The sequence below is a fragment of the Microtus pennsylvanicus genome, chromosome 14 (assembly GCF_037038515.1).
Source record: "Microtus pennsylvanicus isolate mMicPen1 chromosome 14, mMicPen1.hap1, whole genome shotgun sequence".
NCBI lineage: Eukaryota > Metazoa > Chordata > Mammalia > Rodentia > Cricetidae > Microtus > Microtus pennsylvanicus.
Genome location: NC_134592.1, coordinates 70,039,266 through 70,064,598, shown reverse-complemented (window position 1 = coordinate 70,064,598; position 25,333 = coordinate 70,039,266). Strand labels below are relative to the sequence as shown.

At 35.7% G+C, this 25,333-nt stretch overlaps 1 long non-coding RNA gene across 1 annotated transcript; it reads right to left on the bottom strand.

Annotated features, from left to right (window-relative positions):
• Positions 1–18,237: 18,237 nt before the first annotated feature.
• On the bottom strand, positions 18,238–24,723 carry LOC142835077 (uncharacterized). The gene is made up of 3 exons (XR_012907737.1): positions 24,684–24,723; positions 19,524–19,576; positions 18,238–19,002 (listed from the first exon to the last, which is right to left on the bottom strand). It is a non-coding gene; the product is annotated as an uncharacterized LOC142835077 (long non-coding RNA).
• Positions 24,724–25,333: the final 610 nt, after the last annotated feature.

Below are 25,333 nucleotides of genomic sequence, written 5' to 3'. Positions count from 1 at the left end.
AAAAATTTAAAAAAAAAAAAAAAATGAAGCCCAAAATGCTAGGGAACCATTATGCGCTCTCTCTCTCTCTCTCTCTCTTTCTCTCTCTCTCTCTCTCTCTCTCTCTCTCTCTCTCTCTCTCTCTCTCTCTTTCTTTCTTTCTTTCTTCAGTTGTGTAATCACAATTTCTTGTCTGTGTGTATGCACAATACATTTGCATTTAGAAGGGTCCGTAGAGTTTTGGAATAACAGAAGCCTCATTCATTTGTGTACACACACACATGCCCACATAGACATTTATACACACACACACACTCTAATATCTCATTTTTAAAGAAACACACACAGGAATACTAAAATTTCAATTTTAATATTTCAAAAGAATTAAAGACTTAAGTCAAACTCCTCCCTCAGAAAACATTACGTATTTTAACTTTCTACATTTAAATTAAACCAATTGATGACAATGTGACAAGAAGATAGAAATTCAATTTACTCTTTCTCATTGGATGTTGTTTTTTCTTTTGATTCGTGAGTATTATTTTGGACCAACCCATTATTTTCTTTTGAAATCAAACTCAAATTTGTGTTTTTTAAAAGTAATTATGCATTGAAAATTTAAATATTATGTTAGTTGATTTATAGTAACAGGTATTTAAAATATATATACTAATAATTATGGATGTGGATATTTACTTATTGTGTCATGGCTAACAATAAAATATTTCAACATTTTTCCATAGGTAATGTTGAACTCAAAATATTTTTTCTTCTATAATGATTTTCAAAGAATTCTTGTTTTATTCAAATTAAGATGTCTTTGCAGGAGCTGGGGAGATGAGTCAGTGGATAAAATGTTTGTCATTCAAGCATAAGGACTTGAGTTCAGGCCCTCAGAATGCGTGTAAGATCAGGGCAAGGAAAGCAAGCCTGCAAATCCAGGGCCAAATCCCAGGGAAAGGGACTTCTGGTGTCTCACTTATCAGCTCACCAGAGTGAGGTCTAGATTCCATGAGATACTAGGTCTCACAAACAAGATAGAGAAGCCACTGAGGGAAGTATGCTGAAGTAATATGATCTCCACATGCTCACACATGCATATAACTTGCATATAACACAGGTCCACAGAGAGGGCTTTGCGATGGCTGTGAAAAAATCCTCATGAAATTGATTAGAATAAAATATTTTCCCAGCTATGTCATCCTCTATGTATTGTACGTGTGCCTGGAGTTAATATGGTTCTCAGTCCATGTTCCTCTTCAATGGTGTGTGTGTGTGTGTGTGTGTGTGTGTGTGTGTGTGTGTGTGTGTGTGCTTTCACAGAAAAGAGGAATGCGTTTGTTTTAATAATTAAGATATAACATCCATCCTGTGAAAAATAAGGAAAATTTGCTGCAATACATCTAGCTAAAAAGGCCACAGTAAATCAAATGTAGTGATTCATGGCACTGATCTCTCTTTGTCATCTGAAGGAGAACTTTAAGCCTTTCTATGAGGTGAAACAGGAACTTCCACATAGGCATGCCAATTCCATCCTTAATGCTAATATAAATAATCTATTCTCTTTTCATTCCTTCTTGAAAATTGGCATAGATTGCTTTTTAATCCTTGATAAATATCTTTTGAGTAAATAAATAAAACCAGTACTACCAGTGACGGTTGTACTTGCAATCTGACCTGTCTTTATCCTATGCAGTGTACACCAAGAAAAATATCTATAGTATATAATAATAAATAAATAAATATATATATAATGTGATAAATATTTATATCATACATACTCGCAGATATGTGATAGGTAAATATCATATGAACACACTTGCTATTGTAAAAACATGATATTAGACAAGCGCTATGGAAGAAACAGGGAAGATATGCAAGTGGGGTTGAAATGAGGAGCTATTGAGAGTAAGCTTTTCAATAGTAACTTCTTTTAGTTACCTCTTTGGTACTCCTCCAACAGTTGCATTTGGTTGGAAGATGATCTTCCACCAGCTCTACGTGTTTCCACCAAATGCATTTATCCTGCCTTTCATTCCATGGAAAGAATTCAAATGATAACCTCTGCTTTCCTTTCTCATCAACTATCCTTCCTGATCTTGGCTAGAATGGAGATAAAGCAAGAAGTGTGACCATCACAGAGATTACATGAAGATGCAAATGAGACAGCTCAGCACAAGGTCTGATGAAACAAAATGTGTGATTAGGACTAAAAGCAAACAAAATAATGTAGACCAGACTTGTATTTGTGTGTTAGTGCTTTTGTGTGTGCACATACATCCATGCTCAAGTGTGTGGGGTACTTTAACAATCATCAGACATTTGCATGAAGATGATAGAACACAAACAAAAGAAATCGGAGATGGGCTGGAAACCCCCGACATTATCAATTCCAAAGAGGAAGAGTCTTTCTAAATCACTAGGCTGGAAAGATGACAGTTCCTGGTGACACTTAAGCTTAATGGACCTATATCAATTGAATGAAAATATATTAAGCATGCCTTCACCCTTATTGCTTAGTGATTATTCTGAAAAGCCTGCTTTCTTCTGTTTTCAAGTATGGTAGATATTTTCTGTAAATATTCAGAGTTAGAAGTATGCATACATCCAAGAATGACACAAAACTTATAACACATGTCAGCATAAAACAATACAGACATGTGTGTCTGCACACATATATAAGTACAGTCAAACATACTAGCTCAAAAATGGTTTTTGTGTGATGAATTTAAACTTTATTTTTTTAAACTATTTTATTTTCCTTTTTGTTTTTCCCACATTTTTATCCCCAACTCAGTCTCTAAATTCCGTGCTGACTTTAGTCAAAGAAATTGGTTAAATTGGGGCTGGAGAGATGGCTCAGTGGTTAAGAGCAATGCCTGCTCTTTCAAAGGTCCTGAGTTCAATTCCCGGCAACCACATGGTGGCTCACAACCATCTGTAATTAGGTCTGGTGCCCTCTTCTGGCCTGCAGACATATATACAGACAGATATTGTATACATAATAAATAAATAAATGTTTAAAAAAAAAGAAATTGGTTAAATTAAAACTTCAAGGTAATTCCAGAAATGCAGATCTTATTTGTCTACTCAGAATGAGGATATTATTATATCTTCTCAGTTATTAATTAGTTTTAAGAGTTTTGAGCCTCGTATTAAGTATTTTGATTTTATTTCCCCTCCCCAGCCTCCTTCCAGATCTAGCCCACTTCTCTGCCCCCTCCCCCAACTTCATGTTCTTTTTTTTTTTCTAACCCTTTAAGACAAATATACTCTGTCCAAGATATCTTGGATGTATATGTAGCCTTTCACCAAGGCAGAGTCAGCTTATCAAAACATAGGATCTATGAGTCCTTCTTCCCCAGCATCTAACAATTGCTTTACCATGCTGAGTTTTGGTCTGGTCTTTGAATTTGTATGTAAAGCTGCCCTGCTCTGTCCATAGGATACTATTTTCTTACCGTCATCTTTCCTACATTTTCCTATAGTCATATACCAACTCTGGCTATTAAAATTTTTTCAGAACCTCTTTTGCAATGATCCCTTAGACTGGGGGTCAGGGATCCAGTGTACACATGCCCTTCAGAATGAAATTTTGTAGTTCCTGATCCTCCGGACTGTTGCCAGTTTTGGGTCTCTGTATTAATCACTTGTACTGCAAACAGGAACTTCTCAGGTGAGGACTAAGAGGGGCATTCATGTTGTAAATGAATGTGGAAAGACACAGCAGTTCTATTTTCAGTAATCTGAAGTTTTGTAACTCTAAATACCCTGTCATGGACTTCCAAAGAAAATACAAAATCTGTGACTAATATAAATGCCAGTTGGATGAATGACTAGGTAACCACTATTTACCAGGAGACAGAATATAACAATATAACCTGTTGATGTTAAATGAATGAATAAATGAATGAATGAGCTAGTGGAATTATGAATGGACATTTCCAAAAGTTCCTATAAATAAATCTTAAAATCTTCCTTTAACACATAAAAAATTACAACTCATAAAGTTTTAAAAAATAATGTTATGTATTTTTCTTCTCCTAATGGTGAATTTTATGATAGTAAAATTTATAGTAATAATTCTCAACATGCAATATTCTAGGAACCATTCCACTCTAGGTCTTTAAAAGTTCTTGTGTGCTGGAAGAACTGGGAACTATTGCAACTGATTTTCTTGTAGCGGTGCAGTATGAATGGTCTTTTTCTAAGTGGTGTTTCCATCACATGGATTGAATTTTAAACCATTTTTTTTTCAATGGCCAATCAGACATTATAAAATAGTTATGCTACTGACTTGGTATGTGTTCAATGTCAAGCCACGTTTTTCCATTGACAGCTTGAAAAGGCTGTAAAACCATTAAAACTAAAACTTGTGGTTCAAAGGGAGTTTCGGCACTTAGGCTGCTTTTAATTTTCCTTCTTTAGCGAACACCTGCCTTTCCTTGAGTATTAAACCAATGTGCAACTGGGTGGATTTTGTTGGTACTCCAGGTAAAAGTAGGACAATATTAACTCTTTCAAGAGAGGAAAGCAGAAGGGCGGGATATTTTATAGTTGCATTTTACATACTTATAAACATTGACTTGTAAAATACTATTCATTAAAGTAGTATGGATCTAATTTCCGAAGGCAATGGATTATTATTTTTAAATGACTAGCTGTATTGAATCTAGTGTTAGAGATTATAGAGGCTTTGGTGTTAATTTTTAATTTTTGAACATCAGATTGAACGCTGATTCTCCTAAAGTCCAGCAATGCATTTTCTGCTTTTGCCCACATACATCCTGCACGTGAACAACAACTGTTAAATAAAAATAGAGCTTCAGACGTACCCATTTCTTTTCCTCGTAACTTTTGTGCCAGGCACCCATAAGCACTTGGCTACCAAATCACAAAATCTTATCTTCATAAATACAGAGATGACTGGAAGAGAAAAATCAAATGCAAGTGTGGAATCTCTCAGAGACGGAGTGTGAGCATGTGTGAAAACACTCATATGTGGGAAGGGGTGGGCTCTTATCACTGACGACACACAAACTATGTGTAGATTTTTAATGTAGGAATATAATCTTTAATACATGCATCAACGTATTTTGACATATTTACCTCTGATCCCTTTTCCATCAATCCATTACTCTCATACCATCTCTTGTTTGTTTTGTTCGTTACCTACAAAATTCAATTTATGTTGTTTATGTTGCCCATATAGTCATTATTGTGGGGCCATCCACTGAAGGCAGTTAATTTACCAAGGATTACACCCATTAAAAAGCTCTCTCTCTTTGTCTCTGTCTATCTCTCGCTCTCCTCTCTAAAGTCAACCAAATGTCCAGAGGGGTTCTGTCTCATCAAGAAGATACTGGTTAGCTTCTGTATTCCCAAACTCGTGGTTCTTACAATACTCTCACTTCTTCCCCATTAGTCCTGAGCCTTGGGGAGTGGGACACACAGATACAGAGATGCTATTCCTGTCTGAACACTTCACAGACACTCACTGCTCTTGTAAATTTCTGCACTGAGTGCGCTTCTATTCCACAAAGAAGCTTATCTTACAAGGTCTGAGAGCTGCACTAATTTGTGAGTAGAAGATATGAATTTAAAATTAGATAGATGTCAGTTTAGCACAGTAACAGTAGTAGGTTTAGCCTTGTAGCCTATGATGTATCAGCCAAAATTTACAGTAGCATGTATGCATTTTCAACTGTGGTGTGAACTATAAGTTCCCTTATTTAAAAAGTGGTTGATTATCCCCACAACATGTGTATTCATGGGTGCATCTTGCTATGCTGGCCATCACAGTACCTCCCAGAACTTATAGAGGATTCGATGAGTAGACATCTTTCCCAGAAAGCCTGCACAACACTAAGAGAGCTAACCAGCAGTGAAACATTACATCATACCCATTAAATGTGTATTATCATGTGAATAAACACAAAATAAGAATGCTGTCCCACATACAAGTAACCCAACGGCAGTTGCACACACACACACACACAAACAGATTTGGTTTGTGCTTTTGTCAGTACCATTTAGATTGTGAAGATTATTATGAATCAAACATGCCAATGTATGTTTAGAAGACAGGTTTGGCAAGACTTGAAAAGTCTCTGTGTTTTGTAACTAAAAGACAATGGAAGGTTCTAGAATAAACTATTTATTGCAACAATTCACCTTTGTCTACAAGAGATTGTGAAAGACTGGTTACTTGTCAAGAATCTAAATTGGGCTTGAGATTTAAAATCATTTGGGTATAAACATAGGACATTTTAAAATTATTATGGACATAAAGGTTAAGCCATCATAAAGTGTGAAGCCATGATATTTTGCACCACTAAGAATTACTATGAGATTTATTTAGGTAGCAATTATCCTTCAGTGGATATTTTCATTTAATGATGAGTAGATCTTGGTTTCTTTGGTGGAACATTGATTTTCCCTTTTATATACTAGTCTCCAGAGCTTTATATTTCATACCGTTTACGATTCATATCACATACAATTATATGCTGAATTATTTTACCAGCACATGCATAGTGGAATTAGGATTTTTCATTGATACTTTATTTAGAAATCTATCAATATTTCTGAATGATATGAAATTCAGTACAAAATGGTGTGCCTAACATTAGAAGCTGGAAAGTTGAAACTGAAAGTTTCAAACTAAAGTTTATTTATCTGAGAGAATATACCAACAGGCCAATATTTTAGATATATATAATTTCCATGTCTTCAGGAACTATTAATAAAAGAATTTTGAAATTTACTAAAGTAGCACTTACAGCAAGCTTTTTCAGTTCATCAAATTTAATCATAACATGGGTCAAATCAAATATTTTAGTGGCTTGTTAGATGTATTCGAATCCTGCTTGTTATAGACTTCAGTTAGGAGAGCTGTGAGATACACAGCAGTGACTAAGGGAGTGAGCACTAACCTCTCCCCAGCGCTCACCTCCTCACTTGCCAGACCTGATACACTTCAGCATGTTGTGCCATCTGGAACACCTCACAGACTGTGTCCACTTCACAGATGAAGGTGCCGGGACACTCAAAGATGAAATAGCTTCCCAAGTTGATGGGACCAGTTCAATGGTAGTGACAAGGAGTTTATAACTAAGCATTCTCACCTGCTTTTGGGTCATTTTCCCCAGTTTTCCCAAACTGTTGCTCCCAGGGAGGACTCTATGGAGATATGACATGCAGACCGAAACAACCTAACAAAAGCACATTTGATCTCACATTACTGATCATAAACGTTCTAAGTCCTTCAAGGAAGAGAAAGTCAAACTGGAGAGATGCCTCCACTGTTAAAGGCTAGACTCACAACCAAAAGCCAGTGGAAGTCAGGGTGTTTGTATCTGTTATCTTCTCTTGGAACCCTTTTTCTCTTACTGGGTTACTTTATCCACTCCATCCTTGATAGGAGGGTCGGTGCCTAGTCTTACTGTGTCTTCTCATGCTGTGTTCTGCTAATATCCCTGAGAGACCCGCTCTTTTCTGAAGATAAACAGAGGAGGAGTGGATCTGGGAAAGAGGGTGGTAGGGCTAGGGTCTGGGATGAGGGGAGGGGAGAATGTGATTTGGATGTAACGTATGGGAGAAGAATAAATTTTTAAAAAGCATAAAATCAGTAGTATCATATCAGAAAGTTGCAAAGTGTGGTGTAAAACATTGGGAAATTATCCAATCATTGCCTCTGAGAACTATGGGAACTTGGACAACCACTAATTAGAACTTTTTTAGGAAATTGGCCTGGCATATTTCTTAATACAAAAGTATTTCTTTGAGAACACTAGATAACATATGCAGATGTTTAGGGAAATCTGCACTTTATGCATTTTTGGAAAGGTAATTGCTTTATTCATTCCAGCATAATTTAGAAAGAATGAAGAAAGTAGAGAGGTAGAGTCAGAGAAAGGTCAACTTGCCGTGTCTCTAGGCTGTGCCATGCCGCGAAGGTGGGCACATTCCCATCTAATGAACAAGACCCAGAGCTCCCATGAAAGTCTGTGGACATGTGACAGAGTTAAGTTAGAGGGGAACTCTTTTTCTGAGACATGAATTTTATTTTCTTCCTAGGTAGTCTTACAGACATAATTATTCTGATAAGGTTTGAGATCAACTTTATTTCCATGCACAAAAAAGAAATGTTCCACAAGGTCAGATAAGCATTTCTGAGGATTCATGCCATCCTTATGAAACCATCTGCTTCACCTGACTCCCAATTATGCCCAAATCTCCTAAATCTACAGCCACTTTCTTTCAGTGATTATTATTATTACTTTCATTTATATTATGTAATACATCAATTTTAATTACTATGGAAGTGACACATGACTGAAAATTGCCATTCTGATCACTCTTCCCCTTTATGAAATAATTTTATTCATTGAATTGTGATGCGTATGGGCCTTCCTAAAGGTCAGAGTGTCGCTGTGTTTGGAAATGTGGTGATTTCAGGGAAGGTCATACTGCAGTGGACTATGTATGAATCCAATGTAAATGATCTGCTTATACAAAGGAAGACACAGTAAACAAAGCCAAGTGCTGACAGGGCAGCAGGCCAGGAAGGATTGCCAGCAGACTCAGAGGACCAGAGAGGCAAAAATCAAACCAAAAAAAAAAAAAAAACCAAAAAATGTGTTTGAAGGGAGACTCGTCCTCCTGACACCTTGTTTTCAGATTTTTGAACTCCAGATGGGTGAAGAATTGAGTGACCCCTGTCCTCTCAAATTCCTCTCTTTGTGATAATTCATTGTAAAGAATCAGCCCCCTCAATATGTTCCCTCTTCATAAAGTTCCGCATCAGTGTTCAGAGTCCCCACCAAAGGTCTGGGGACTTTTCCAAGGATCATGGCAATAACGGCACAGGAGCACCCTCCCTTTCACACATCTGACACACAGGTTGTTAAGCACATGCCTACTTCTTTCACTCCACACGCACCTCAGTCCTTGTCGTATTAGTTTATAAATAGTAGGCAGCCCTTTATAGTTGTTAAAAGCATATATAGGCTTTTTTCACAATTTATTCATTTTATCCTCTATTTTAAAATAATATTTAAAGGAATCTTTAAGGATCTCAGCAACTTAGGTGCATAAACATTCTGAGGTTGTTTCCCTTCATGAGCAGAGTTAAAATTATGCTAAATTCCTCTATTTACCTTCACTTTACTATGAAGTTTCTAGGAATATCTAAATATTTGTATTAATTGAATGTTTTTCTTGTTATCTTTTGACTTTTTGAGTTATCATTTACACACAACTCTAAAACTGTGTGTGAAAGGGATCTTTTGTAAAAGCTCTGAACCTCAGGATTGGTTTTAGGAAGCATCCTTAAAAAGAACTGTTAAATGATTCATGGAGAACTTTCTAAAACAGTTTTTAGTTGACTGTTATTACTAAGATTTATTGACCACATGCTTGGTGCTGATGTTTTATTTTGCTATAACATATTATTAAATTTACTAAGATTTACTGTTGATTTTATTATTTATTACATTTTTCGTTTCAAATGGATGAGAATAATATTGTACTTCAAATGCATGCACCCTTAAAATTTGAGGACAAATATAGAAATTTGCATGGTAAGTGAAATACAGTCCTCCAACCAAGGTATTTCTTTAGTATCAAATTGATGACTATTTAAACATCCACAACAGCATCCAGGTATACAGAGTTCTTCCTCTTCTCTCTCCATTCATACAGTTCAGAACACTCTTTCTTCCTTCCTTCCTATAATCTATCTATCTATCTATCTATCTATCTATCTATCTATCTATCTATCCATCCACCTATCCATCCATCTATCTATCTATCTCCCTATCGATTATGCCGATGCCTCAGTTTATGCCACTATGTCTAACTACTAAAAAAATATCCTTTTATATGTAATTTCTACTTTTAAAACTTTTTACCAACTTTTTATTGAAGAGTATTAAGCCTAGACACTTACTAGGTGATAACAATTTAGAATGAGTTTCTTCCATTTATTCCTTTTAAATTCCTTAAATATTGTATCTTTCTTAGAAAAAAAACACAGAATTATTTCAGTTTAACTTTCCATAAGACAACTGCATTGTACTCTGCTCTGATGATCTATATTTCACCTCTTTCTCCCTGTCTGTCTCTTGCTTGGTAATTATATGCTTCCCCCATTCCTTTGCTCAATTCTCCTTAAACATTGCTGTATTAACGGAAACCCTTTTTCATGATTTTTGGGATCTATCTTTGCACTGAGCCTTCAAACTGCTATGTTTATCTGGCTGTCATTTCTCTGACAAACCTTTTTTATATTTTTTCTCTTTCTTTTTCTTTCCTTTTAATAATTTTCTGCCTAAATGATGAAGGAAGGTTCCCATACTGTTGCTTTTTATAAATTTTGCACAGCTCGTCTATAACTACAGTCCCAGACAACTAAGCTTTTCATCCTCTCATCTAGCGCAGGATTTAAATAAAAAAGATATATTTTACCATGCCACCTTCAGTTCCAACGCTGCGCTTCATTTATTGCTCATTGCCTTCTCTTCTAGATCGATCCTTTTTAATGTCCCCAGGTCTATCCAATACAACAGACTCTCTTAGTGGGTAAGTGCTGTAAGGCAATACAACAATTACTTCTTAATTTTAAAACATAATCACTTGACAATTTACAGATTTGCTGCTCTAAACATCAGTCTTTCTAAATGATATTCTGAAGACCCTTGAAGTTATCTCTCTTCAGATCCCTGCAGTTCTGTTAATCATCTCTCTCCCTGGCCACTTCCTTCCTTCCCTTCTTCCTTTCTGTCCCTCCTCTCTCCCCTTTTCTTTCTACTCTCCCCTTTGATTGTTATCTACGTCTCTCCTGTGTGTAGTACTTGCCAGATCAATAAGCCATCAGTTTTCTTAGAAGAAGAATCTGAACACATATTATATTGAAGTGAACATTTTTCAGCTTTTCCATTAAAATTTTAACAGGGTTAATTTTATCATATTATTTGATGATTGCCATTTTAACATAGGTAGCTTTTTTCTTTAATAATTAAAGGTAACATAATTTAAAAGTTTTGGTAATTATTTTACATAAAATGTCTTTCACAAATAAATTTATGATATCTGAAGAGAAAAGTTAAACTAGCGCAAGCTATGTGTAATAACAATCATTTGTCATTTTGTTTACATAAGACACAGTGTGACCAAACATTGGCAACTGTGGGAATCTGCAAGCTTTAATCCTGTGGAGGTAAACAAAGATCACTCTGATTTTACAAGCACACAGAGGCATACATTTAATGTCCGGTGTCTTTGTCTTGCTTGGTTCCCAATTTATTTTTAAGATAGAAACCTTCGCTGACATTTGAGCTCACTAATTTACTATATTGTCTTGTGACCAGTCCAGGATCCTCCTGTCTTCACTCACCGTGTGAGGTTTCCATGTCTGTTCTACCACACTCTGTGTTTATGGGAGCTCTGGGGACTAACACTCATACACAGAGCATTTTCATTTTAACAATCATATTATCAAAGACACCTTGATAATTTTCATTTTTACTAAACCTACTAGTGAATACATATGATCCATATACACACTGTCTTTCTGACAAATTGATGGTCAGAAATAAAAAAAATAGCTTCAGCTTTATTTTGGTTTATGAGTTCAACTCAAATTTTGAATAAAAACAATGTTTTATTTTATGGCACATGACTGCAACTATTTTAAGGCTATATAATTGCCATATTTTCTAATGTTAAAAAAAGAGTAGCCATGGATATTTATGATAAATACCAGTTCCTGTGAAGTCTGCATAACTTCAAATGTCGACATATTGGCATAAGAAATCCTTTAAACTCAGTCTTCTTATTCAAATTCTAATCTCTTCCAGAAAAATTGTAACAATCACATTTAAGCAATGATTTCCAAGTCATCCATATTTTCTCAGCTGAGTTATGTCCACACAGAAAACTCACTGTCTAATGCCCATCCTCTACCTCTGTTTTTGCCATATGCATCGTGTTAAACCATTTTCCCCCAAATAGAAGCATTTAGCAAAGTTATAAACCTAAGTGACAAAACTATCTTACATGAAACTGACAAAGCAGGTTAGACACCTGTAATCTCAATGTTTAACAGGTAGAGATAGAGAAATCAAGACTTCAAGGTCAATTTGAACTATGTAGTGAATTTTTTGCCAGACTGTATTACATGAGATTAAATAAACAAACAAATAGAAAGTATCAAAATGAATTCGCTTCATTAAGAAAGAGCAATTGTCTTGAGTAATGGTTGTTCTTCTAATAGTCAGTAAATTGAATACTTTGTATAAAATTAATAATAGTTAACTACTATATGGAGCCAAACATCTTAGTTTCACGAAAAAAGACGAGGACAGAGATGCACGTGGTGAGAAAAAGAAAGATGCACAGTAAAGACTGACACAGACAAAGGAAGTGGTTTACAGTGTATTTAAATGTACAAAGAGACTTAGGAGATGAAAGAAGAGGGATAACAAACGTCTTTAAAAAAGAAATATAGTAATTGGGCACCGTGGCACCTGCCTTTAATCCCAGCATTCATATTTATAGCATACTTCAACAGAAAGAGGAAATGTTCCTCAGTCACAACCACAGTGTATATTTCTATATCTGGTGCTTATAGCTTATACCCAATTTTGTAGTCCCTTTTCCTTCTCTATGCAACTCACATGGGTCACAGGTTTTGACTTTGTTTTCCTTTAGCCCTCCATATCATTAAGATGAAGAACATAATTATCTTTATCTTCTGCTGACCTTGGTCAAAAGGCGTGAAAATATCATGAGCTGTTTTAAGAAGTCTTCTATATTTTAGACATATCCTTCATTACTTCTACATTGGGAAATATGATTTCTCTTCCAATTTATATAACCGTCTTTGTCTGTTGACCCAGAAGCAGGAGAAGTTCAATTCGATTGAGTGGCCATGGTTGCCTATTCAGAGGAATAATTGTGTTTCCTGGAGGAAGCACTTCTCCCACTCAAGTTAACGCTCTAAGGCCAGCAAAGCATAAATACACCAGGACAGGATGCAAAAATTTGCTAATGGGTTGCTAGAGATAATAGTAAAAATGCCATTCTCTTTTCTGGGCTTTAATTATAGGACCAATGAAGTTTTTGCTGTAAAAGAAATTATGACATGTGTTGGGTACTGATTGGGAACTACTTGAGAAACTTGGCAGCTCGAAAAGATCTTGACACTTAGGTGACATTGTAACTGAATATCCTATAGGCCATTCTAGCAATTATCCAAACCAGTTGGTTCAGGATGTCAGAAAATGTAGTAAGACCAGTGAGTTCCATTGGTGTTCTCTTCCTTCAGCTGCTTAACACTTCTTTGCAAGTAATAATCATTCTTTGAAAAGAAATAAAACTCCTCTCTATGTCTGTATGTCCAGGTAACGTTAGTCCATTTTATATAGGTGTGAATGTCTGTATGTCTAGGCAACATCGGTTAATTTTATATTTGTGTGATGGGGCTGATGAGACAGACTGGCTTTATTGACATAAGTGGTTTATGTGGGTCACATTTTAGAAATTTAAGGACATTGCCCTGACATCAGCTGAGCTCCAGCAAGGACCCTCTTAGCTCTGTTCCATCACAAAAGCAGCACAGAAGAGGAAGAGATGACATTTTTAAACTGCAGAACCCATAAACTTAGTATCTCATAATATTCTCCAAACACTCATCTACTGGATCTTAGGACTCCCCCATAAGTCCCAGCTCACATGGGTTCCAAATGTGTCTACTATTTCTCAGCACTACCACCATAAGAAACAAATCTACAACATGGGAATTATTTCTTTAGCATAATATGATCTGTGATTTGCTTTTATTTGTACATCTCTGTACACTTCTACTACTACATTGTGCATATTCTTGTTATGTAGAGAATGTTAATATCAACAATATCAATAACAGGAGGAGGAGAGAAGAAGATAGAAAGAGAAAGGGGAGGGAGAGAGAATAGGGGGAGTAAAGAAAAATCACTAGGAGTTTCTTTGTTACATGAATGCCAAATCATGTTCTATGACATATTCAGCGTTTTTAAAAGAACGTTTCTTTTGTTATACAGTAGCAAGTTAAATGTGTTTATTTTGCATTGTCAGGTTAATTAAATATGCATTCTGCACATGGTACGACACTGATAATAAAAGATAGCACCGAGTTTGCTTGAGATTTCGTAAAATAATCTCAATTCTGAAATTCATTCAAATTATAGTTTCACCTGACAGCAGCTCATCCCTCTTAAACATCGGGAGCTGTCTTTCCCGTGAGACTGGATATCTCCTTGTCATAACTCAATACAGCAGCACTTTCTACTGTGTTGACCCCTGCTAAAGATCAAGCCCTACCTTTGAAAAATGGTTCAGGAGATAGATCCCTTACCCAATCTCTATTTTCGCATATGGGAGAAGAAATGGTTTCAAATTTACTATAATTCGAAACACAAGGGACTAAATTTGTCCAAGACAGCATCTCAGTTTATAATGCAGACCCCGTGAAGCAGCATCTGCAACCTCTGAGCCTCGGATGCAATGGACGCCAGATGCTTCACCTGACTGCACGGGCTGACGATCAACTCTTTTACATTTGAGTTGGTGCAGGTTGATTCTAAATTACAGATAGCTCAAGAATACAGTTCTGAGCAACTGCTACTATTTCGATTGAGAAATAATTGTTTCTTCTAAGACAATTATTTAGCAAAGATAATCAGGAAACTTAAATTAGTTGCTAGATCATAAAAGCTACATGATAATAATGTCTGTATGTGATAGACCCTTTTATTATGAGAAAGGTAATCTCAAACCAAGAATGTTTTTTTTTATTTTTTATTAAATTTTAAATTTATTTTTACATACTGACTACAGTTTCTCCTCTTGTTCCTTTGCCCACCTCCCATCTAGCCCCCACCTGACATGCACTCCTCCTCTGCCTCGCTCTAAAAATGGGGCAGGCCTTCCATGGGAGTCAACAAATCATGGCATATCAAGTTGAAACAGGACCAAGCTCCTCCCCCTTCATCAAGGCTGGGTGAGGTATCCCAATGACACCAATAATGTTTTACTACTTAAATCTGTTTATTCTCTACTTAATGTAATATGGACTATATTATTCTTCTAAATCATTGCTATCACAATCTCCCTTTGAATGTTTACTGCTTTTTTTAAATTGGAGATCCCACCTTCCCTAACTTCAATATTTTTGCAACTGAAACAGCACCAGCTTTGTATTTCACTTTAGAAATAGGCTCATAGTTTAGACACAGAATCCCCACACTTATTTCTTCTTTGATAATGCAGTGCCTCGTAAACTTTATTCCTTTTACTTGTAAGAACTTTGATTTTCCAGGATATATCTTAATGTGTTTAAATCTTTTTTTTTCTTTTTAGACTTATTTAAGTAGCATTTTCATGGACAACCTTGTTGAGACCTTTATTTCTTCTCTTCTTTAAATTTGACAATGCAGGGGTAGTACCTTAAATATTTATTTATTAGAAGTAACTTTAATTTCATAGTTTTTTTTAGTCTACTTACATATAAAAAAGGAAAATCTGAATGAATTGATGACTGGATATGTGAAGATAAGAGGAAATTATACTGCTCAAATATTTGCCCCCAATTTGCACCTGTTAAAGCAATTAATAGACCAAAAACAAACAAACCAACAACAGCCCAAGATACATCATTTAGGGCAGGGTCTCACTAGCTGGCTTGCATATGCCAGGGAAATTCATATCTTCTAGGTTGCAATTCGAGATCCATTTGTTTCTTTGTAGGGGCCACACTGAGCCTTCAGGGAGGAGTGAATCCCCAGAGCAAGCAGTACAGGATTCCTTGTCTGCATCCATCAAAACAGGTCTGCTTCTCAAGTATACTTTCCACAGTTAAGTCTTATCATGAGAGTCTGTTGAAGAAAAATGCTTCTGATAACTAGTATCTGGGAGTCACTGCTTTTTAAAGCTTCCAATATTCAATCTTTATAGTGTTTTATTTTCATAAATTTTATATAAATCATTAGGAATGAACTTAGGGATTAGTTAATTTAAAGCATATTGTATGCATGTTCAACATATGAATCCAGAAGTTTATTTCAGTGAATGTTAATGTTTAAACTCTGAGTTTAAATTCTTAAATTCTTAGTTATTTAAGGGCACTTTATTTCATTGTTGGTTCATCTATTGCTTGTAATTAGGATTTTCATATTGTACTAGATCTTGGGCAGAGTTAGTTCCCCAGATATTAATCTACTAAACTTCTGTTGTTTAACATTTGTAAACTAAAGTTTAGATCCATGAAAACTCAAAATCAAAAATATCCAATGGTATTATAAATTTATACAAAAGAACTCCAGGAAAGCAATGGTTTTTATTCCTCATGCTTTCTTATTTCTTGGAGTATTTGTTATGCTACAATATTGTTGTAATGAGGTCGCTTGTTGATTCCTAGCTGCTCAGCCCCAAAATAACCACACAGAAACTGTATTAATTAAATCACTGCTTGGCCCATTAGCTCTGGCTTCTTATTGGTTAACCCTTACATCTTAATTTCACCCATTTGTTAGTAACATGTGTATTGCCACGTGGCTGTGGCTTACCTGGTAAAGTTCTGTCTGGCTCCAGTGGAGCTATATGGCTTCGCCCTGACTCTGCCTTCTCCTTCCAGCATTCAGTTTAGTTTTCCCCACCTAGCTCTGTTCTACCCTATCAGATCAAGCCAGTTTTCCTTATTTTTTAATGGTATTCACAGCATACAGATGGGAATCCCACATCAGAATATAAATACTGATGTGTTTGTTCCTTGTCAGTCATTGCAAACTCTAAGATTTACTTTTTTATTTTAATTATAATCTTATTTTTAAAATTAGAAAACTCAAGTGAGATATATGCCACCTGGGGCTTTGTGAGGGCTCTATTTGCAGGAGCTTGCAATGCAAGCGTGAGGACTTGAGTTCGATCCCTATAAGGTAGGTGTAAATGTCCAGTACAATGCCATGTGCTTATAATCCTAATTCTGGGAGTGAAAGACAATAAGATCCTTGAGTTTGCTGATCAGTCAGGCTGCTTGGTTGGTGAGCTCCAGGTTGAGAGAGCTCCTGCCTCATAACATAAGGTAGAGAGCAAGTGAAGAAATATTTTCCTCTGGATTACATACACACACACACACACACACACACACACACACACACACACACATGCACACACACACACATATGCACACACAGACATAGTCAACCATTCAGACACAAATATGTAGAAAATAAGTACATGAACACTTTATTTAAAATATAGACATAGTATTTCACATCAGTGGATATGTCTTTTCCATTCAGTGTTTATATCTGTATGTTAGACAGAGCTTCTTAAAATGTTAGTATTAACTGGAATATAGTAAAATGAAGAAATATTAGTCAATATGAAAAATAAATACAATTTAATATACAAAAGTATTTTCTTACAGGGCTTGTTTTCGGCAGAATATAGCCTCTTTTGGAACAGAATTTGTAGCTGTAGATTGATAATTATCATCACAAGTTCTTTCATACTGATATTCTCTGACATAATACATCATACAGCTTACAAGCTGAATTATATATAAAGTACATAATTGAAATGTTATAAGTACACAATTTTATTTTAGATAGAAAATCTAGACCAAAAATTTAATTAACATGGCTATAATCCAATGTCAGTAATTGAGAAGACATCACACAGGAAGCATTTTCACAGGTTATGAAGCTAACCATTATGGAATGTACGTCCTAGTTGAGTATAAAAATCATATTGCCATAATTACTCTGATTTACATAAACAGATTACAACTCACCTGTAAATGGCTTGTAGACAAAATCCCCAATGGACCCAAATGTCCTCATACATATAGGATGCGATAGTTTTGATTCCAATGGAAATTAGAAATGAGTCTCAACTTTAGAACAGAGAACCAGGTTAGAATGTCTCTGTAGTTATAGCCACTTGTTTCTGATGAGTTCAGAAACTACAAGGGCACACAAATCTAGTCCACAGATGAACCCTATAGACCTAGTGCTCTGTTGAGTGTGAGTAACACACACTAGAAAATACAATTGGACGTTGCAGGAAGGCTTAAGAAATCTATTTTAAGCTGGGAGGTGTTGGCACATGCCCAACATTTGGGAGGCAGAGGCTGGTGGATCTCTATGAGTTTGAGGCCAGCCTGTTTTACAAGAGCTACTTCCAGGTTCCAGGACAGGCTCCAAAGCTACAGAGAAACCCTGTTTCGAACAACCAAAAAAGAAAAAAAAAGAAATCTATTTTATATAAAATAAAATAAAAATAAAGCAGTGTAAGCTTTGTGGATGAGAAGTAAATGTGAGTTGGTGAAAGCCTTCTTTAAGAAGATATCTGGAGTTCACCAGGCAGCACACATGCCAGAATATTTTCTGGGCCATTTGCAGGTATGCATAATTTGTTTGGACTGCGGAGTGGTGAACAGATATAATACTTATCCTTTTTAGATTAAAATGTATAAGTCCAGGTATATGACCCCCCCATCCCTCCCTTTCCCTGCTGTGGCATCTCAGAGACTCTTGTTGAGATGACTAATCCACAGTATCGATAGTTGCCTGGAGGGTCAACTGTGTCTTACCAGAATTTGGAGGAATGAAAATGAAAGCTATTGTTAAAGCAATAAAATGTGGACGCTAACTGACTGCGACAGCATTGTCTACAGCATTCTGAAAATACACCTGGCCGGCCTTTCTTCACAAGGCCACTGCCAGATAAACTCTTTCAAGCATGTCAACAGTTAACTAAGAGTGATGCTGCTGATGCACAGGGGATAACTGAATGCCTTCTATTCCAGGATGCTTTTCTCTTCCAGGAATTCCCTCAGCCTCTTTGAGACCTTGCCAGGCAGGTTTCCAGGTGTGGTTCCACACTGTGAAGCTCCAAATCATGGGGTCAAAGAGGATCAACTTACAGAGCGATTTCAGGTCTTACATCATTTTGACAGATCTGTGTGTAATCCGGTACCTATTTGCAAAGAAGGGAATAAGGAAGGTAAAAAATTAAATGGAAACTCTCACTCTCTAACTCAGTGCTGTGGAAAGTATGGTGTTAGCTACACAGGTCATTTGAAACACAGCAGTAGCTACACAAATGAAGTCAAATGAAAGTAATTTGATTTTAATGATACATTTTTATTAGCTTAAATTAATGGCATCCATCAATGACCATTTTACCATGTCATCCATGTAAAAGGTTACTATTTAACCTGAAATCTTTGGAATTTGGGATTCATTTAATATTATAGCAAGTCTTAATTTATAATGATAAATTCCTAGTCCTCAAACTCTACACAAGGCTGTATTTGACAGCGAAGCTCAAAGTGTAAGCTAAATTTATTCAGCATCTGTGGAACTTCTGTTGCATATCATAATAAACACACACCATTGCTAGCTTCCCTTATTATGATATTAATTTGTGTTGAAATGAATATAACTGCAAAGTTAGAAAGTGAAAGAACTCAGATCCAAACAAGTTCTCAGTCCTACCTTTTAAGATGGAAGAGAGCTCTAGGCAAGAAAGCATCATGAGACTCCATGTACTGCAAGAAAGAAGAAAGAAGCCCTGGAATCAGTTAATACTGGTGACAGAAAGAAAGATGGAGGTGATGAAGATAAAGAGGATCAGATGAAAATACTCTTTTATTGCTGTGTTTCCTCTGGTAAAAGGAGACAAAAAGATTTGTTAAAGTGGGTTTCTATTTCCAAATTGAGAATGAAATGGGTTTTAGTCACCTGAGATTAGCATTTAGCAAATGTTTGCCCTGAAATTTCTAGTCCAGTGTGTTATTGCAGTCATTACATACCACGTCGGACTCATATGATAGAAAATGATGATTTGTTAACTGCTATTGATGTAAACAGGTGTGTACATAACACACGTGGGTCTCCAACGGCAAGTATTTAAAGCCATTGAAGAAAGAATATGTTAACAACAAACTCAAGACATAAAATGTGTGACATTCAGTCTTCTAAGGGGTTCTTCATGTCTTCACACATAGAAGAGTTATGTGTTTTAAAGTGTTCTACAGGTATCTGGTTGCCTTTGGATCTGGATTTTAGTATGAAACATCTAAGGTAGCAGGGTACTCTATGACTATCTGTGAAATACTTTGGTGGATGTGATGTTAATCATCAATAGTACTTGCCTTTCTTGTCAGATCAAATTGCTTCTAAAATTGGGGTAGAATACAAGAGCTGACTCATAACAGAACTTGCAGAGTTGAAGCATCTTGCAAATGTGATCTGATCATTGAACAAAGGCCTACACAGTGAGCAGCATTGGGGTCTTCTGCCATCTAAGTGCTGAGGGGTTTTCATTAAATATATATGTGTGTGTATATGTATGTATATATATATATACATATATATATTTATATACTTTTATGCAGCACATACAAATCTTGATTTTGATTATAGCTTGGTTTTTCATTACCTACAGTTAAAAATGACTAGAAACCATTCTTTTGGATAAATGTCTTTTCCTGGGTTCTCATTTAGCCCATGTGCCTGCTCAGTGTAGCCTGTGTGCCTGCTGAGGTAGGCTTAGTCTTTGGGAGCGATCTAAGCTTCACATAGCTGACTCAGATAGTTACATTTGTTGAAATTCTGCTTATTCCTATTCATATACTGTTATCTTAACAAAGCAAAAACTCATCCTCTAAAAACAAATTAAATTTTGAAGAAAAACATTTGGTAACAATGAGTGTGAGTCCACAGATGTGTAAGATGAGGAGCGATCACATCTGAAGGCTTCCCATAGCTTATGTATGACCAAGTACTGGTCATGAATTTGTCTAACTTCCTCACTGTACTCATGGAATTATTTGAAACATTCTCAGAATAGAAGTATTTCATCATTATTTTGTCTATCAAAAATGTGTGTGTATGAGATAGATGATTAAATATAAAACTTGCTAATTAATTTTTAATCCAAGTTAATGAAGATGTCTACTTAGGGATTTTTATCATTATCATATATAGCCATGACTTCACATTTATATTAAATACAAAGCTATTCTCCCTGGAGTTAAGTTTCTTTCAGTCTTTATTTTGTGAGCTGATCAGCAAAGTTCTGCTTGCTTTTCCGTCTCTGCTGACCTGTGAAAGGGCAACTTACACAGAAGTGATCAGTGATCATGTTATCATTTCCATTCTTGTTTGCGATAATTTTGGTTTTGAAATGGACTCACACAAAATACAACCTTTCATTGATGAAAGTTATTTTAAATCTCTAATACCAAGCAATGAACTAACCTTAAAGTTTTAGAAATTGTTACATAAGAAATTGTGTCACTTGGCCTTTCCATTCCATTTTGTTGGGAGCATGAATACATAATTCTTTGTTTTGTGTCTATACATAAAAATAATGGCATCTATGGAAACCAGTTGATATGAGGTATTGAGTCTCTTCATATAAATTTAGAGTGTGCATTAAATATCTTAATGGAACTATATAAATACAGCTGAAGCAGAGCTTTTAGTGGTTCGGATTGTAAACCATGCTCAAGGTAGAAGAGAAACTTTTAGAATGAAATGATTTACAAATTGATGAAGTATAAAAACACAACCACAAGAATAACTTACACTGGTCATGCCAAACCTTTAAAGATGGGAAACTAAGAACAGGATTACTGTTTTACCTGGAATTACAATTTTAGGCTTCAATAGAATTTTTGTTTTCTGAGATTCAGAAGCTTATTCTCCATTCAGTGCATTTAAAGGTACACACCATGAACTTTACTATGCAGGAGGAATAGAAAGCTCAGTTCTCTCAAACTGTACATAAATAAAATAATTATTAATTAATGTTAAATAGCATACAGTGCAATGTATAGCATTTTATTCTAGAACTCTCTTGCACTTATGGCCTTATGCATTTATATTTAGATATGGAAAGAAAGAATTTTTTTAACTATAAAATTTTTAAGTGTCTCCTTTGTTGACAAAATGGCATAGATGATGAATAGAGATGAAATATAGACAAATACAATTATTTCTTATTTTAATCATTATATGTTAACTGTCAAGCATCCTCCTATTAAAACAAATATACAAAAAACATTCCAATTTGAAGCCTTTTGGAACCTAGGAGCCAGTTAATATCTTCTTAATTTTAATGACCTTCAGAAATAAAGCCAGAAAGCCCCATAACTTTTATAAAATATGTAAGAGTGGAAAGTGATTAGAAACATAGCTGATTTGAGAGTGGTTAGATATGCTTTGAACTACTAGTAAAATCTTTTAAGCTTAACTTTATTAACCATGATCCATATTTCATGCCGTCTTTCAGAAAAAACACCCTTTCAAATGTTTTAGTTTTCAAATATATGTATTTTCAAATATGTCTCTTATATAAACATATTTCAAATATATGTCTTAAATACATATGTATATTTTAAATATATCACAGATATATAGGTATTTATTTTGTGTGTATGTATGTATGTCTCCAGGTTTTAGGCAGACCTGTACTTTTTGTTTGCCATGGTTTGATTTATAATATGGTATGTGAATTGAGGAAAACCACCAATTTCTAAAGGAAACCATAGATCTAAATGTAAAAATAGTCAGAAACTAGAAAAACAGAATTGTTTGATAATGGTTAACACTTCAGAGGTAAGGCTTAAGTACTCATTTTTTCTATTATTTGTTAAAATAGAGTAAACTTATTATTATGAAAGTATCAATTAGAATAAAATAAAAACATTTACATTTTAAAGGTCTGGAAAAAGCACAGACACAGCATGTTTGTTCCTTAATTGAAATGGAGTATGTAAAAAAATCATATAAGCTGATATTAGTACTTAGCATATTTGAATATATTTTTATAACCCATGTTTTCAAAGCAACCAACTGAAGGACATAATTGTATTTCTTGGGGAAATGCAGTGCCAATGGCATTTTTACATGCAATAAGTTTCAGAGACAATCCCCATGTTCAATTTAATTATCCAAGCCTAAGATATTGTATGTATCAGGCATGACGCAAAGAAGAAATTTCTTGGATTTAATGTTAATTCTCATCATCCCTCAAATGCATGACAACTTGGGGTCACTATGAATGTTAAAATTTAAACGTTTAATAAGTTCAATCTCATTTTAAATAAAAGAGATTTTTTTTAAAAGACATGTTTTTGTTGTTTAATTTCACTACATTATTCAGGCTTAGCTTTAAGGAGTCTAATGAATGTTTAAATGGTTATGACCATGAATCTCCGCAAGAGCCGAACACTTTCCTACACTCTGCAGTGCCCTACTTGATATTAAACCCTTGCATTTGATATTTATACTAACATAGCAGCCCCCCCCCGGGATACTAAAATGAATGTACATGAAGGATAACTATTATACTGCAAATGACACAGATATTTTGATTATTAGAATTTTCACAATTCACCTTGTCATTGAAAGTCATATTAATCTTTTGATGTTGTAAGAGCAAATATTAAAACAGCTACTAGAGAGTGTGCTGTTGCTGTAATTTTTTTTCTGTTGTCTTTTTTCCACATTACAAAACAAGCATGGCCTCGAATATAAAAATAAAAATTCTGTAACATTACCAATGCTCTGAACAGGGTAAGCTTTTCAGATGGGATGGCTAGTAGTGTTTAAACATTATGAAACTTTGATGGCCATGGTTAACCTTGAAATCAGCAAGACTTTAATTCTTTTGAGTTTAATCACCCTGTTCTTTTGGAGATGACACTTTGCTTGTTCTACTAGAACTATGTGTTCTACTAGAAGTCTGAATTTCCTCGTCTTAGGATATCCAATGTTCTGTGCCTCCTGTTCTCCTTAGTGTCCTTTCCCTGCACTTCTTTGGAAAGGATTCCTTCCTTTCCTAGCTCACACTTCCCCTTCTTTCCCAGATCACTGTCCTTGCCTTTTGGGGGTAACCGACTTGAGGCAGGTTGTAGAGGGATTTCTGGACCTGCTGTTCACCTCTGATATGGTGAATGAAAGAAAAAAAAAAACAACCCGGCACAGCCCCTGGGAAGGCTCACAAAATGCCAGCCTCTGTGGAAACAAAAACTTCTCACTTGCCACTTACTCACATTTGCAACAGCCTAGCTAAAAACACCTATTTATTTACTAATAGTTTAAATTTACACAACACAGACTGAAAATACGTCTGTGGATTTTGTTGATCACCGTCTCTATCAACTATTATTATTATTATTTTGTCAGTCACAGCCTCCTTTGACATTTCCTACAACACCTCTAGTGGAGGGATCTTACATTCAGCATTTTTATTATGTTTATTAAACTAATTGCTCAAATTCCAGTCTGAATAAAACCTAATGCTTTCAAAACCCAGGGTTAACTGAGATGCTCAGGGTGTATAGGAAGGAAATTTATCATTGCACCATGTACTTCCACACTTAATGTCAGAGCACATATTGAAACCATAAAAAGAAGACAGAAAATCAAAATATACTCCGATCATATAGGAGGGAAACATGTCCCACCCTCTTTTTTAATTCTTCAAGAGCAAGGGTGTGGGCAGTGACAGAAGAAATGGTGTTAAGATTTATGTCCCCGACGCCATCCTGACACTACCTAAAGCTCTTAGCAGCCAAGCACCCCAAGAACACCCAGTGCCCCCTTTCAGGGTTACATTCCCAAATTACAGGCGAAGAACCTTACCGTCAAGGACTTGCTGCAGGTTCCAGCTCCGCCTCAGACTGAAAAGCTGAGCAGCTGGTGAAGAAAAGTTTTAGGTTTTTTTCCCCCCTAACGAAGTCTGCAAAACTAATTTCCCTCAAAATAGGGCTCAATTTCCGTTAAAGAAAGCAGCGCTTACAAATCTTCGAATTCCTGATCAACCCCCACTCCACCGCATCTCTAAGAAGTGAAAAACAATTCGACTTTTCACACGGAAGTGAAGGTTTGTTTGGAAGTCGCCCTTCTGCAGAACCTCTTAAAATAAAGGGCAACAGACTAACGTCAGAAGGACAGGCCAAGCGAAGGGACACCCCTCCAAATTAATCAATACCTTTTCCTAATTTAAACCAGATGTCTAGTTCAGGTTGCTGTACTCATTAATCCCATTAGCAATTTCAAAGACCTGGCCATCATCTTCTGATCACCCAGACTATAAACATACGGCAGTTAAGCGTGGTGGCACACTCTAACACTGAACCGGGTAGAGAGTACACTTCCCAAACAGGATCGGACTTTCCGACTTCCCGACTTTCTGTCCCCAAAGCTTGCCGTGGGTAAATGACAAGACCCCCAGTAGACCCCGTAGGGCCAAGCTAAGGGCGGTGTCAAATCCCAGCCCTGGCTCTCACAAT